Source organism: Meriones unguiculatus, chromosome 12 (assembly GCF_030254825.1).
Source record: "Meriones unguiculatus strain TT.TT164.6M chromosome 12, Bangor_MerUng_6.1, whole genome shotgun sequence".
Classification (NCBI taxonomy): domain Eukaryota; kingdom Metazoa; phylum Chordata; class Mammalia; order Rodentia; family Muridae; genus Meriones; species Meriones unguiculatus.
The window spans coordinates 18,531,813-18,544,407 of NC_083360.1; positions in this window are offsets into that span (position 1 = coordinate 18,531,813).

Genomic DNA, 12,595 nt, shown 5'->3' on the forward strand with positions numbered 1-12,595 from the left:
TCAGCCTGACTCTGTCTCCCTGAGTGGTGGGCCTGGTTTAGAAGAATTTGGAGGAATATACTGGGGGGGGGGAAAGGAGGATATATTGTCATGAAGATCTCAGTAAGGTCAACTCTTTTTGACAGCGTTTCTTTGTGTAGCCATGGCTGTAGACCAGGCTAGACTCAAACTCACAGAGATCAGTCTGACTCTGTCTCCCTGAGTGGCGGGCCTGGTTTAGAAGCAGGTTTTAACTGCCCTGGCAGCCTTCTTGCACCTGAGGTATCTCCTGCAAATTTTTTTTTAACATTTATTTATTTTATGTATAGGAGTGCTCTGACTGCATATAGACCTGCAAGCCAGAAGAGGGCATCATATTCCAGTGTAGATGATTGTGAGCCACCATGTGATTGATGGAAATTGAACTCAGGACCTCTGGAAGGGAAGACAGTGTTCTTAACCACTAAGCCATCTCTCCAGCCCCTAGAAATTTCTTAAACATTAAAAATAACCTATAAGATAGAATAAACATACTGAAACCTATGCACCTAAGGAAGACAAACAAGAAAGAGGACCTGGCGTAAGATGATCAATCCTCAGTTACCAAGACAAATGGGATGGACATTGGAAGTAAGAGAAAACAAGTAACAGGACAGGAGCCTACCACAAAGGGCCTCTGAAAGACCCTTCCTAGCAGTGTATCAAAACAGATACTAAGAGAAATAACCAAACCTTCAGCAGAGAACAGGGAATCATAAGAAAGAAGGGGGAATTAATATGACCTGGAAAGGACAGGAGCTCCACAAGGACCAAATATATCTGGGCACAGGGGTCTTTTATGAGACTGTTTCTCCAACCAAGGACCATGTATGGATATAACCTAGAACCTCTGCTCAGATGTAGCCCATGGTAGCTCACTATCCAAGTAAGTACCTTATTAAGGGCAACAGGGACTATTTCTGACAGGAACTCATTGGCAGGCTCTTGGACCTCTCCTCCCGAGGTAGGAGCAGCCCTGCTAGGCCACAGAGGAAGACTTTGCAGCCAGTCCTGAAGATACCTGATAAACCAGGGTCAGATGAAAGGGGAGAAGGTCCTCCCCTATCAGTGGACATGGAAAGGGGCAGGGAGGATATGAAGGAGGGAGAGAGGGTGGGATTGGGAAGGAATAAGGGAGTGGGATACAGCTGGGATACAGAGTTAATAAACTGTAACTAATATTAAAAAAAATAAATAATAAAAAAGATTAAATGTGTGTACTAAGGGTGTGTTTACTCCAGTGAAGGAGATTAGAGATGTGTCATTTCAGCCAGATCAAAATAATAATAATAATAATAATAATAATCAGAATGCCAGTAGAACTAACTGTAACAATTAAAAAAAAAAAACAGTTCTGATGAAATCACAACTGGAAGTGACCACCCTAATTTCCAGGGCTATCACGAAGCTCTCTGCTGAAATGCTTACAGGCCTGTGAACTTTGTCAGGCAGAATCTCAGGGCCAAACCTGAGATAGACAGCCAAAAAAGTCTACCTAGCAAAGGACTGAAAGTGATGCACAGCTTCCTTTGAAGTAAAATACAAAAGGAAAAAATGATTTTAAGACATAATTTATCAATAAAAGTTAATAGAGGGAAATACCTGGAAAGTTCTGAGCCTGGCCATTTGAAGAATAAAAACAACAACAACAACAAAAAAAAACTTTGTTTAAAGAAAATTAAGAATGTGTCCAAGTTTGTATGAAAAGTCAAAGTGGCATGATTTTCAGGGAAGGAATGAGAATGGTTGCTAAAGTATTTCAGATATTTTAGAGGCTGTTTCTTGGACCCCAGGGCCAGTGCAATGTCGTGTGTGTGTGTGTGTGTGTGTGTGTGTGTGTGTGTGTGTGTGATTATAATACATTTACATCATTTCTCTTTCTCCCTTCCTCCCTCCAATCACTCCCATATACTCCTCCCTACTCTTCTTCAAATTCATGGCCTTTTTTCATTACCTGTTATTGCATGAATATAAACATATGTGCATATGTACATATTCCTAAAAATAATGTGTTCAGACTGCACAATGTTATTTTTATGCATGTTTTCAGGAATGACTATTTGGTACTGGACAACTAATTGGCGTGTTCTTCAAGATCTTGACACCAAGGTTTCCAGAGATGCACTACAGGACCTCAGTTCATTTGCTCATCACCAGATCTGATCCCTGCATTCCAGCGCAGTGCTTCTTGATAGCCCCAGGGGTGTCTCCAAGTACCCCATGAGAGGCTCTGATTATTTCCCCGCAAGGCACAAACTTTAAGCCTGGGTTACACCCACATGGTAGATGCACAGAGTACATGAGTTCTGGAAGCACATTTTCCTCTGCCTAGGCTTCAACACATATAGCAGACAGCCTGGGGGACCTGGGTACAATTTTTATCAGTCCTTATTGGGTTGTGAAAGTAAGGCCTCCACCATGGACATAGACATGTAGAATAACAGTTTGAAGTTTTAGCCTGGGGTGGATATAGGCACAAGACTCCAACCCATGAAATTCCTATGCTGGCTTTTCCTATCAAACAATGAGAGTAGGCACCTTGAGTATAACAAATCCCATTTCAATGTACCCAGAAAGTAGAACGTGATACCATGGAAGAATATTCTGGAGTTTTAAGGTTTGATATTATTTGGACTCACTTAGCACCAGCAATTCCATTTTAACCTATTTCTCCCTTTTAGAATGAGAATATGTTTCACCTCCTTTTCTCACAGGTCTGGAAGACTGTAAGCCTGTAACCCTATTTCCTCCAAATAGAGGTGTGGTTATCCTTTTGTAAATTATCTTAATGTAGCTAACATCAATTTTGATACTACAGCTTTTATTTCATGGGTTGGAGGTAGGTAATATAAGGAGTATAAAAGTAATTTATGGCACTAGTTTTGTGGCTAGACACAATTTCAAGATTATACCCCAAGTGTTACTTGGACAAAGCGAACAAAATTTAACTTCACAGGCTCCAAGAAAAAAATTGCCTCAGGATGGTCCATGTCTTGCATCACGTCTATATTTTGGCTACATGAGAATTTGATTCTTGTACTTTTAAGTTTATGATAGAACAGTTAAAATTTGGTAGAGGATTATTGAAAATGAAATGTTCTATTTTATATGCAAGGGCATGAACTTTTTTATTTTATTTTATTAATCACACTTTATTCACTTTGTATCCCCCCATAAGCCCTTCCTTCTTCCCCTCCCGGTCCCACCCTCTCTCCTCCTTCTTCATGCATGCCCCTCCCCAAGTCCACTGATAGGGGAGGTCCTCCTCTCCTTCCTTCTGATCTTAGTCTATCAGATCTCATCAGGAGTGGCTGTATTGTTATTTTCTGTGGCCTGGTAAGGCTGCTCCCCCCTCAAGGGAAGATGAACAAAGAGCAGGCCTATCAGATTATGTCAGAGGCAGTCCCTCTTCACATTACTATGTAACCCACTTAGACACTAAACTGCCATGAGCTATATCTGTGCAGGGGGTCCTAGGTTATCTCCATGCATGGTACTTGGTTTGAGTATGAGTCTCTGGGAAGACCCCTGTGTTCAAATTTTCTGGTTCTCTTTCTTTCCTTGTGGGGTTCCTGTCCTCTCCAGATCTTACTATTTCCCAGTTCTTAGATAAGATTCCATGCACTCTGCCCAACAGTTGGCCATAAGTCTCAGCGTCTGCTTTGATAGTCTGCAGGGCAGAGCCTTTCAGAGGCCCTCTGTGACAGGTTCCTAGGTTGTTTCCTGTTCTCTTCTTCTTCTGATGTCCATCCTCTTTGCCTTTTGGGATGGGGATTGAGCATTTTTAGTCAGGGTCCTCTCTCTTGATTAGTTTCTTTAGATGTACAGATTTTAGTAGGTTTATCCTATGTTATATGTCTATATGAGTGAGTATATACCGTGTGTCTTTCTGCTTCTGGGACAGCTCACTCAGGATGATCCTTTCCAGGTCCCACCATTTACCTGCAAATTTCATGATTTCCTTATTTTTTATTGCTGAGTAATACTCCATTGTGTAGATGTACCACAATTTCTGCATCCATTCTTCAGTTGAGGGGCATCTGGGCTGTTTCCAGCTTCTGGCTATTACAAATAAAGCTGCTACAAACATGGTTGAGCAAATGTCCTTATTGTGTACTTGAGCCTCTTTTGGATATATGCCTAGGAGTGGTATGGCTGGATCTTGAGGAAGCGCTATTCCTAGTTTTCTGAGAAAGCACCAGATTGATTTCCAGAGTGGTTGTACAAGTTTATATTCCCGCCATCAGTGGAGGAGGGTTCCCCTTTCTCCACAAACCTCTCCAGCAAGTGTTGTCACTTGAGTTTTTCATCTTGGCCATTCTGAAGGGTATAAGGTGAAATCTCAGGGTTGTTTTGATTTGCATTTCCCTAATGGCTAATGAGGTTGAGCATTTCTTTAAGTGTTTCTCTGCCATTCAATATTCCTCTACAGAGAGTTCTCTGTTTAGCTCTGTTCCCCATTTTTTAATTGGATACCTGGTTTGCTGCTTTTCAGCTTCTTTAGTTCTTTATAGATACTGGATATTAGCCCTCTTTCAGATAAAGGTGAACATTCTTTCCCAATCTGTAGGCAGTTGTTTTGTTTTGAGGACAGTGACCTTTGCTTTACAGAAGCTTTTCAGTTTCATGAGGTCCCATTTATTGATTGTTGCTCTTAGAGCCTGTGCTGTTGGTGTTCTGTTCAGGAAGTTGTCTCTTGTACCAATAAGTTCTAGGGTTTTCCCCACTTTTTCTTTCTAACTGATTTAATGTGTCTGATTTTATGTTGAGGTCTTTGATCCAGTTGGACTTTAGTTTTGGTGTTCTGTTCAGGAAGTTGTCTCCTCCACCAATGAGTTCTAGGGTTTTCCCCACTTTTCTTCTAACCGATTTAATGTGTCTGGTTTTATGTTGAGGTCTTTGATCCAGTTGGACTTTAGTTAGTAGGGTGATAAGTATGGATCTATTTGCATTTTTCCACATGTAGATATATAGTTAGACCAGCACCAATTGTTGAAGTTGCTATCTTTTTTCCATTGTAATGTTTTTGGCATCTTTGTCAAAGATCAGGTGTCCATAAGTGTGTGGATTTATTTCTGGGTCTTCTGTTCGGTTCCATTGATCCACCTTTCTGTTTCTATGCCAGTACCATGCTGTTTTTATTACTGTTGCTCTATAGTAGAGCTTAAGATCAGGGATGGAGATACCTCCAGAAAATCTTTTATTGTAGAGGATTGTTTTAGCAATTCTGGGGTTCTTGTTATTCCATATGAAGTTGAGAATTTTTCTTTCCAGGTCTGTAAAGAATTGTGTTGGTAATTTGATTACTTTTGGTAAGATGGCCATTTTTACTATGTTAATCCTGCCAAGCCATGAGCATGGAAGATCTTTCCATCTTCTGATATCTTCTTCTAATTCTTTCTTCAGAGACTTGAAATTTTTTTCATACAAGTCTTTGACTTGCTTGGTTAGGGTTACACCAGGGTGCTTTATGTCATTTTTGGCTATTGTGAAGGGTGTTGTTTCCCTAATTTCTTTCTCAGCCCTTCTGTCTTTTGAATACAGGAGGGCTACTGATTTTTTTTTTTTTTTTTTTTTTAGTTAATTCTGTACCTGGCCACTGTAGGAGTTCCCTGGTAGAGTTTTGGAGGTCACTCACATATACTATCATATCATCTGCAAATAGTGATAATTTGACTTCTTCCTTTCCAATTTGTTTCCCCTTGATCTCCTTCAACTGTCTTATTGCTCTAGCAAGGACTTCCAGAACTATGTTGAAGAGATGGGCATGAACTTTTAAGGTGAAGTTGCAGAATTTTATAGTTGAATGTTTTTTCCTAAACCCATACAGAAATTTATTTTCAATTATGTCCTTTAAAGAGTTGGGACCTTTTAGAGATGATTAGCTCAGAGTTGACAGGAGTATAATCACAAATCTGGGTCTATTACTTCCGGAAAGAGTTAAGTCTACCTGCTCCTCTGATTTCTTCAGTGCTTACTCCCATCCTCACCCCTGACACATGCTTTCCCTTTCCCTGTTTGTGTGTGTGTTTATGTATATCCTGTACTTAATATCCATCAAATCAATAAAGTGAAAATATATTGAAAATCTTCATATTTCAAGATAATTATCTCATCCCCTGTAAAGGGTTTATACAAAGTCCTTGAAAGTTGAAAAGCATTCCTTACAATGCCATATTCTTGGGAACAAAATGGTGCAAAATAGAACCTGTAATAAGCAACAAAATAAGTAAACATTGTTCTTTTTGAATTTTAATTTTTTCTTCACAATTTATTCATTATATATTCTGATTTAAGCCTCCTCCCCAACTCCCCGAAGTCCCACCCTTCCTCCCTCTTCCCCCACATCCCCTTCCCCTAGTCCACTGAAAGAGGGAGTTCTCCATCTTTACCATCAGCCCATAGCTTGTTAAGTCTCATCAGGACTGCTTGGATCTTCGTCCTCTGTGGCCTGGCAAGGTGGCATCACCAGGGGCAAGTGATCAAAAAGCAGGCAATTGAGTTCATGATAGAGGCAGCCCCTGCTCCTGTCACTCAAAGATCTACATGGAGACTGCACTGCCAATCGGCCACATCCGATCAGGGGGTCTAGGTCCTCTCCATGCATTGGTCCTCCATTGGTGCATCTGTCTCTGCAGGATTCCCTGGGCTCAGATCCTTTAGCTTGCGGATCTCACTGTGGGGTTCCTGTTCCCTCCATTCTTCTTCCCTACCCCTACCTTCTTCCATAAGACTCTCTGCGCTCTGCCCAAAGTTTGGCTGTGAATCTCAGCATCTGCTTGCAACCCCTGTTGGGTGGTTTCAAAGGACCCTCTATAGTAGGCCCCCATCCTGTTTCCTCTCTCCACTGCTCTATCCTGTTTGCCATATTGAATGAGATTTAAGCATCTTCTCCAGGGTCCTCCTTAGTGGTAAACATTGTTCTTATCCTCAATAAATATTTATCAAATTGAGCATTTAGAAGAGCTTAATGTTTGAAAATTTAGTTTTATGTCTTCTACAGCAAGTGACAAATATTCAGCCATGTTTGTTAAATATAGAACTTATGAGAGTTTGGAAGATTGTAAGCCTGTAACCTGATTTCTCCAAATAGAGGTTTGGCTAACCACATCTTAAATTATCTTGATGGTTTTAAAGTCATTTCTGATATTGCAGGAAGTGGTTCCAGCCTTGAAAGCAATATAAAAGGACCTGGCTACAAAAATCATTTACAGCACCAGTTTGGTAGCTGGACATAATTTCAAGACTGTGCCAAAAGTCTTTTTAACATAATCCATCAATCCTTGTGTGGACTACTGTGGCTTACTGATGACTTCTAAGACAAACAGCCAGCATGTCACTAACCTATTTCGTACTGAGCCTTGGTACCAGGCTAGGACTTGATCAAATGAAGCAGTTGTAACGGAAGAGCTCAAGGAAGAGCGAGCTAGAATGGGGAAGCCCTGGCTTCCCTGGCTGTGCTAGGATATAATATGTAAAATTTACCATTAGGAAACATTACAACCATGAGTTATATGAGGAAACTGGGTGACTTATTTAAGGCTGCTGTAATCAAGTACCATAAACCTTATGGATTAAACAAAAGTAGTTTATCCTGTCATACTTATGAAGGCTGGAAATCAATGATGATGATGATGGCAAAACATGCTCCCTCTAAAGTCTGCATGGAGGTCCTGCTGTGTGTGTGTCTGTATCTAAATTTCCTTTTTCTGTAAAGATACAGTCCCAGTAGACTCAGGTCCTAACTCTTCTCTGCCTTGAGTGTATGCTCACCAAATGCAGTTATACAAACCTTAATTATAATCAGGGCACATTCAGAAACAGGAAGGGCTACGAACAATGTGTGAGCATTAAGATTTTTGCCGTCTTTATGGGCACACACAGTTCAACAACACAGCACAAAGCGATAGGATCAATAAAAGTGCAGGCAAAACAAGCAGGCCTTTATCAAGGAGCAGGTTGGTAACACGGGCTTCTCTGGTTTCATGTACTGACAGCCTGCCATGCAGATAGGTTGAACTGCTTTGAAAGCTGGGGGTAATTCCCAATGCAAAATTCTGGAAGACACAGTCTCTCCTTCACTCCAGCGGCAGCCTGCTGAGCTAAAGGAGAGGACCCCAGCCAACCGAGCAAACTGAAAAAGCAGGCACAGCGTCACATCGGAGCTTATCACCTGGACGATTTGCCTGACATTAAAGAGCTGGGTCTGAAGGGAGCCAAAGAACAGTGGATAAATGAGTCGCTCAGGCAAACAGCGGGGCGTATTTTTGGCGGAAAGACATCATTCAACTATTCTTCCTCTCTCCAGCTCTGTTTTGTCAGGGAGCCCAACACTATGCACACTTAGGTCTTTGAAGTAGAGTACTTAGCAGGAAAGTCAATGTCACTTCAAACTCAAAGAGGCATGCCTTTCCTTTTCCTCCTGCCTTGCCTCACTGTGGCCAGTTTCCAATATTAATAAAAAGTTCAGTCCCTACAAAAATAACTTCAGACTCCGTTTCTTCTCCTGCACTCTGAAGGTTTGGTGACAAACTTGGCATACTCAATTTTATAGACCCAAATCCATGTTGAACACAAGAAAAGACCCCCATGTCCAATAGCAATACAAGAACATGGTTATTGTTAGACTGGGATGCCTCAGCACGGAACAGCTGGGAAGGTCTGGTGCAGTTATAGAAGATCCTCTTTATATGCCAAAGAGTATCAAAAACCAAGCTCAGACAGTATTGTTAACATAAAATAAAATTGTGTTGCACTTGGTTTTCAAAGATAGTAAATTCACCAACACTAGTAAAATTAACCATGTATTTGACACATATGAGAAAGCCAGGAAAAATGAAAGTTTGAAAAGTTCTGTGGCCATTCAAGGTTAACAAAATGTTGCTTATTCAACAATTCAATTTTAAAAATCCACCTAAATTAATATGCTAAAGATAAGTATATAATTCTATGCAACCACTGAGTTGTTTTCTATATATGGCATGATCAGACCAGTCTCTTACATAAACACTTTAATGATTTCAGTTCAGTTCAGTATTATTTTTATGATCTAGTCTTTGAAGCCTATTCAAATTCCTCTAAACTTCACTCACTGTCACCCACTGAATTACATCCCACACATCTTCCTGGAACTGACCCAAAAGGAGTCTTGCACACTGTCCATAAAAAAATAAAAATAAAAATAAAAAACAATCTCTGATATATTTTGAGTACTATTTTTATGAGTGTATCTGTGATTGTCCATTTTGCTGTTATTGTCGCATTTTTAATATACTTGGAGTTTATAGAAATATCTTGATCATTAATTTTATGTTCATTGCTAGTAGGAACTGAAATATTCTTATGACATTTGGTCAATACATATTTAAAGTGTTTAATTTAGAGGTAAAATTTAAATTCACCATATCTGGCATAATACATAATAATAAAATGTATTAATAAAAAATACTGAAATATCTAAGCTTGGTGGTGCATAACTTTGATCCCATCACTCAGGAGGCAGAGGCAGGTGGAACTTTGTGACCTTAAAGCCTACCTGAACTATATATTAAAAAAAAAAGCAATATCCATGGAGAAAAAGCCATGTTTGATAGGAGAGAAAATAGTTGGCTTGTATTGTAAATTAGAATGTTTATTTTTTTTATTCACTTTACATGTTCTTCATAGGCCTCCTCTCCTCCCAGTCCCACTCTCCCTTCCTGTTGTCCCATCCTCCCTCCCTGTTGCCCCATCTTCCCTCTGCTACTCCTCAGAGAAGGAGAGTTCCTCCCTACCCACCCACCCCAGCATATCAAGCCACTGATTGCATCCTCTTACCCTGTGGCCTGGCAAAGGAGGCCATTGGAAACTGACTGAAAAGCAGGCAACAAAGTCCATGTCAGAGTCAGGCCCCATTCTCTTTATTAGGGAACCATTATGAGCTGTTGATCAACTATATCTGTGTAGGAGGCCTAGTTCTGGTCCTTGCATCATTCTTGGTTGGTGTTTCAGTCTCCACAGGTCCCCCTGTGCTCTAGTTACTTGGCTCTGTTGGTCTTCTTGTGGAGCTCCTGTCCCCTCTGGGTCTTTCCATCCTTCCCCTCAACTCTTCCACAAGGGTCTCTGAGCTCTACCAAATAACTGACTTTATTCATAATAGCCAGAATCTGGAAACAACCCAGTTGTCTCTCAAACAAACAAACAAACAAAATGGATAAAGAAATTGTAGTACATTTACACAATGGAGTGCTACCCAGCTATTAAAAACAAGAAAATCATGAAATTTAAAGGCAAATGGATAGAACTAGAAGAGATTATCCTGAGTGAGGTAACCCACACTCAGAATTATATTTTCTAGTTCCAACCATTTGCCTGCAAATTTCATGATGTTCTTGTATTCTTATAGAGGTAAGTTTTGCTCAGTTTGAATGTTATTTTACTTAGTGATTTCTAAAATTATTTCAAAAACATTTAAATTGTATGTTAAAAGTCTTAGGAAAAGATTATAATAAAAATGTTCAAGATATAAACTTTTCTCATATCATAAGAAATAACTAGATAACTTTGGGTCTGTTTTCCAATTTTCCTTTAAATATAAACAAGCTAGCAAGCACCAACATTCAAAAGGGATGACAACAGATGAGAGTAATCAGAGCCATGTTCACATAATATTGAAGAGTCAAAAAAGCATTTGCCAATCCCAGAAGAAGGAAAAAAGCAGATTTTTCCCCAGAGACATTATGACTATTTTCCAACACTTCCAGGATTCCGCAGGAAAAAAAAAATTAAACTAGAATCAATATTGTTTGAAAAAAATTACTCTAGGGGTAATTTGCAGTAACTGTGTTTAAGAGTAATAAAGATAACATTTTATGAATTAGAGCTTTATAAAACTAAAACTGTTTTAAGATATGCATTTACTTTACCTAAAGGGTACTAAATTGAAACAAGTAACCAATTTATTGATAATACTAGAAAAGTGAAAAAAAATGCATCAGTTAATTTAGAATGACCTCAGAAGTTCTCAAAAAGGTGAGTCGATTCAGTGGTTCTACAAAAATGGATTCTTAAATTTCTCATTGATAATTACTTCAATTGCATTAGTCTGTTTGGGGGGATAAATAATATTTTAGAGAAAGAAAACTCCTTTTAACTTATCCAACAAATAGATATAATATTTTGATGTTTAAAAAATCATGAGAACATAACATATATACTCAATAACAATCCTATGGTAGTTAATCACCTCAAAACCATCCCAAAACCCATCCATACTACACAAATAAAACATGTATTTATTTAATGCGACCTTACTGCCATGTGAAGGAATATATAATATATAATATATATAATATATATACATGTTGATAGTATCTGTCTCATAAACATGGAGTTGACTAAAAGACACCTAAGAATACATAAAACTAATATGCAGGTTTTCCAGTGGGAGTACAGGAAGAGCTTAGTGAATGAATTCTTACTCAGAAGAAAGCCTTCTGGCAAGCTGATGATTTTCCATACTGGTTTAACGCAAGAGACTCCATTGAGTTAGACATAAGATCTGTGCATATTTTTTCCACCCCAAAATATCTTAACTTTGACAAAAAGCTTTTTGAATCACCTCTCTCTGTTCATTCACTTTCTATCTTCATCACTGTATTGGTTACTTTTTTGATTGCTGGGAACAGACTCCTGCCAGGAATCACCTCAAGGGAGGAAAGGTTATTTCTGGCCCACAGTTCTGCAGCAGGAGCTAGCTCTCTGTGTTGTGAGTAAAGGGAAGGGGTCCATGGTAAAACTGCCAAGAACTCACACATGTTACAATGAAAGCCTAGGCTGAGACTAAAAGAAAGTTTAAGAGTTAACAGGACAAGGTTTGGAACAGAGGAAAATGAGTAAGAAGATTCAGAGATGGGCGTGAGATGAGCAAGATGGACAGAGAAGAAGCAGAAGGAGGCTGTGAAGTAGTGACAGCTCTTTGGCTGCTGTCTCACCACCGCCACTGGGGAAGCATTGGTGACATATGTACCCTACTGTCCTTTCTTACATTCTTTTTTCTAATGAAGATAACGGTAACAGGCTTCATTATAGGAAATGATTGCTTCTAAGAGGCTACTTCCAGCTAGGACATCACCCACGACCACCCCATTAACAAGGAGCCAAACATGATACTTTCAAAAAAAGAGTTCAGCTACCTCTAGGTGGTTGTGATACAGACAATGGTGTGCTACAATCATATCATGCAAATTTGAGAATACAGATGGCTTAGTAAAATTAGCAGTACTTAAGGCACCTTCAAGATCAGAAGTAGTAACATGAGCTGGTGTGCTTATCAGCTTTTACTGCTATGACAAAATAGAGAGAAACACCTTAAAACAATAATGATGTATGTTGGCTCATAGCTACAGTTCATGATTACCTGGCCTCTGATGTGTCTGGAACTATTTGTATGAGAAAAGCCATCCATCATGGTGAAAAACTCATGACAGAAAAAAAAATACAACTAATGTTGGACAAGAGTTAAAATAGATTGGGAATGAAGGGAAGAGGGAAGGAAAAAGGGAGAATAACAGACAGAGAGAATCGGATTCAAAGATTC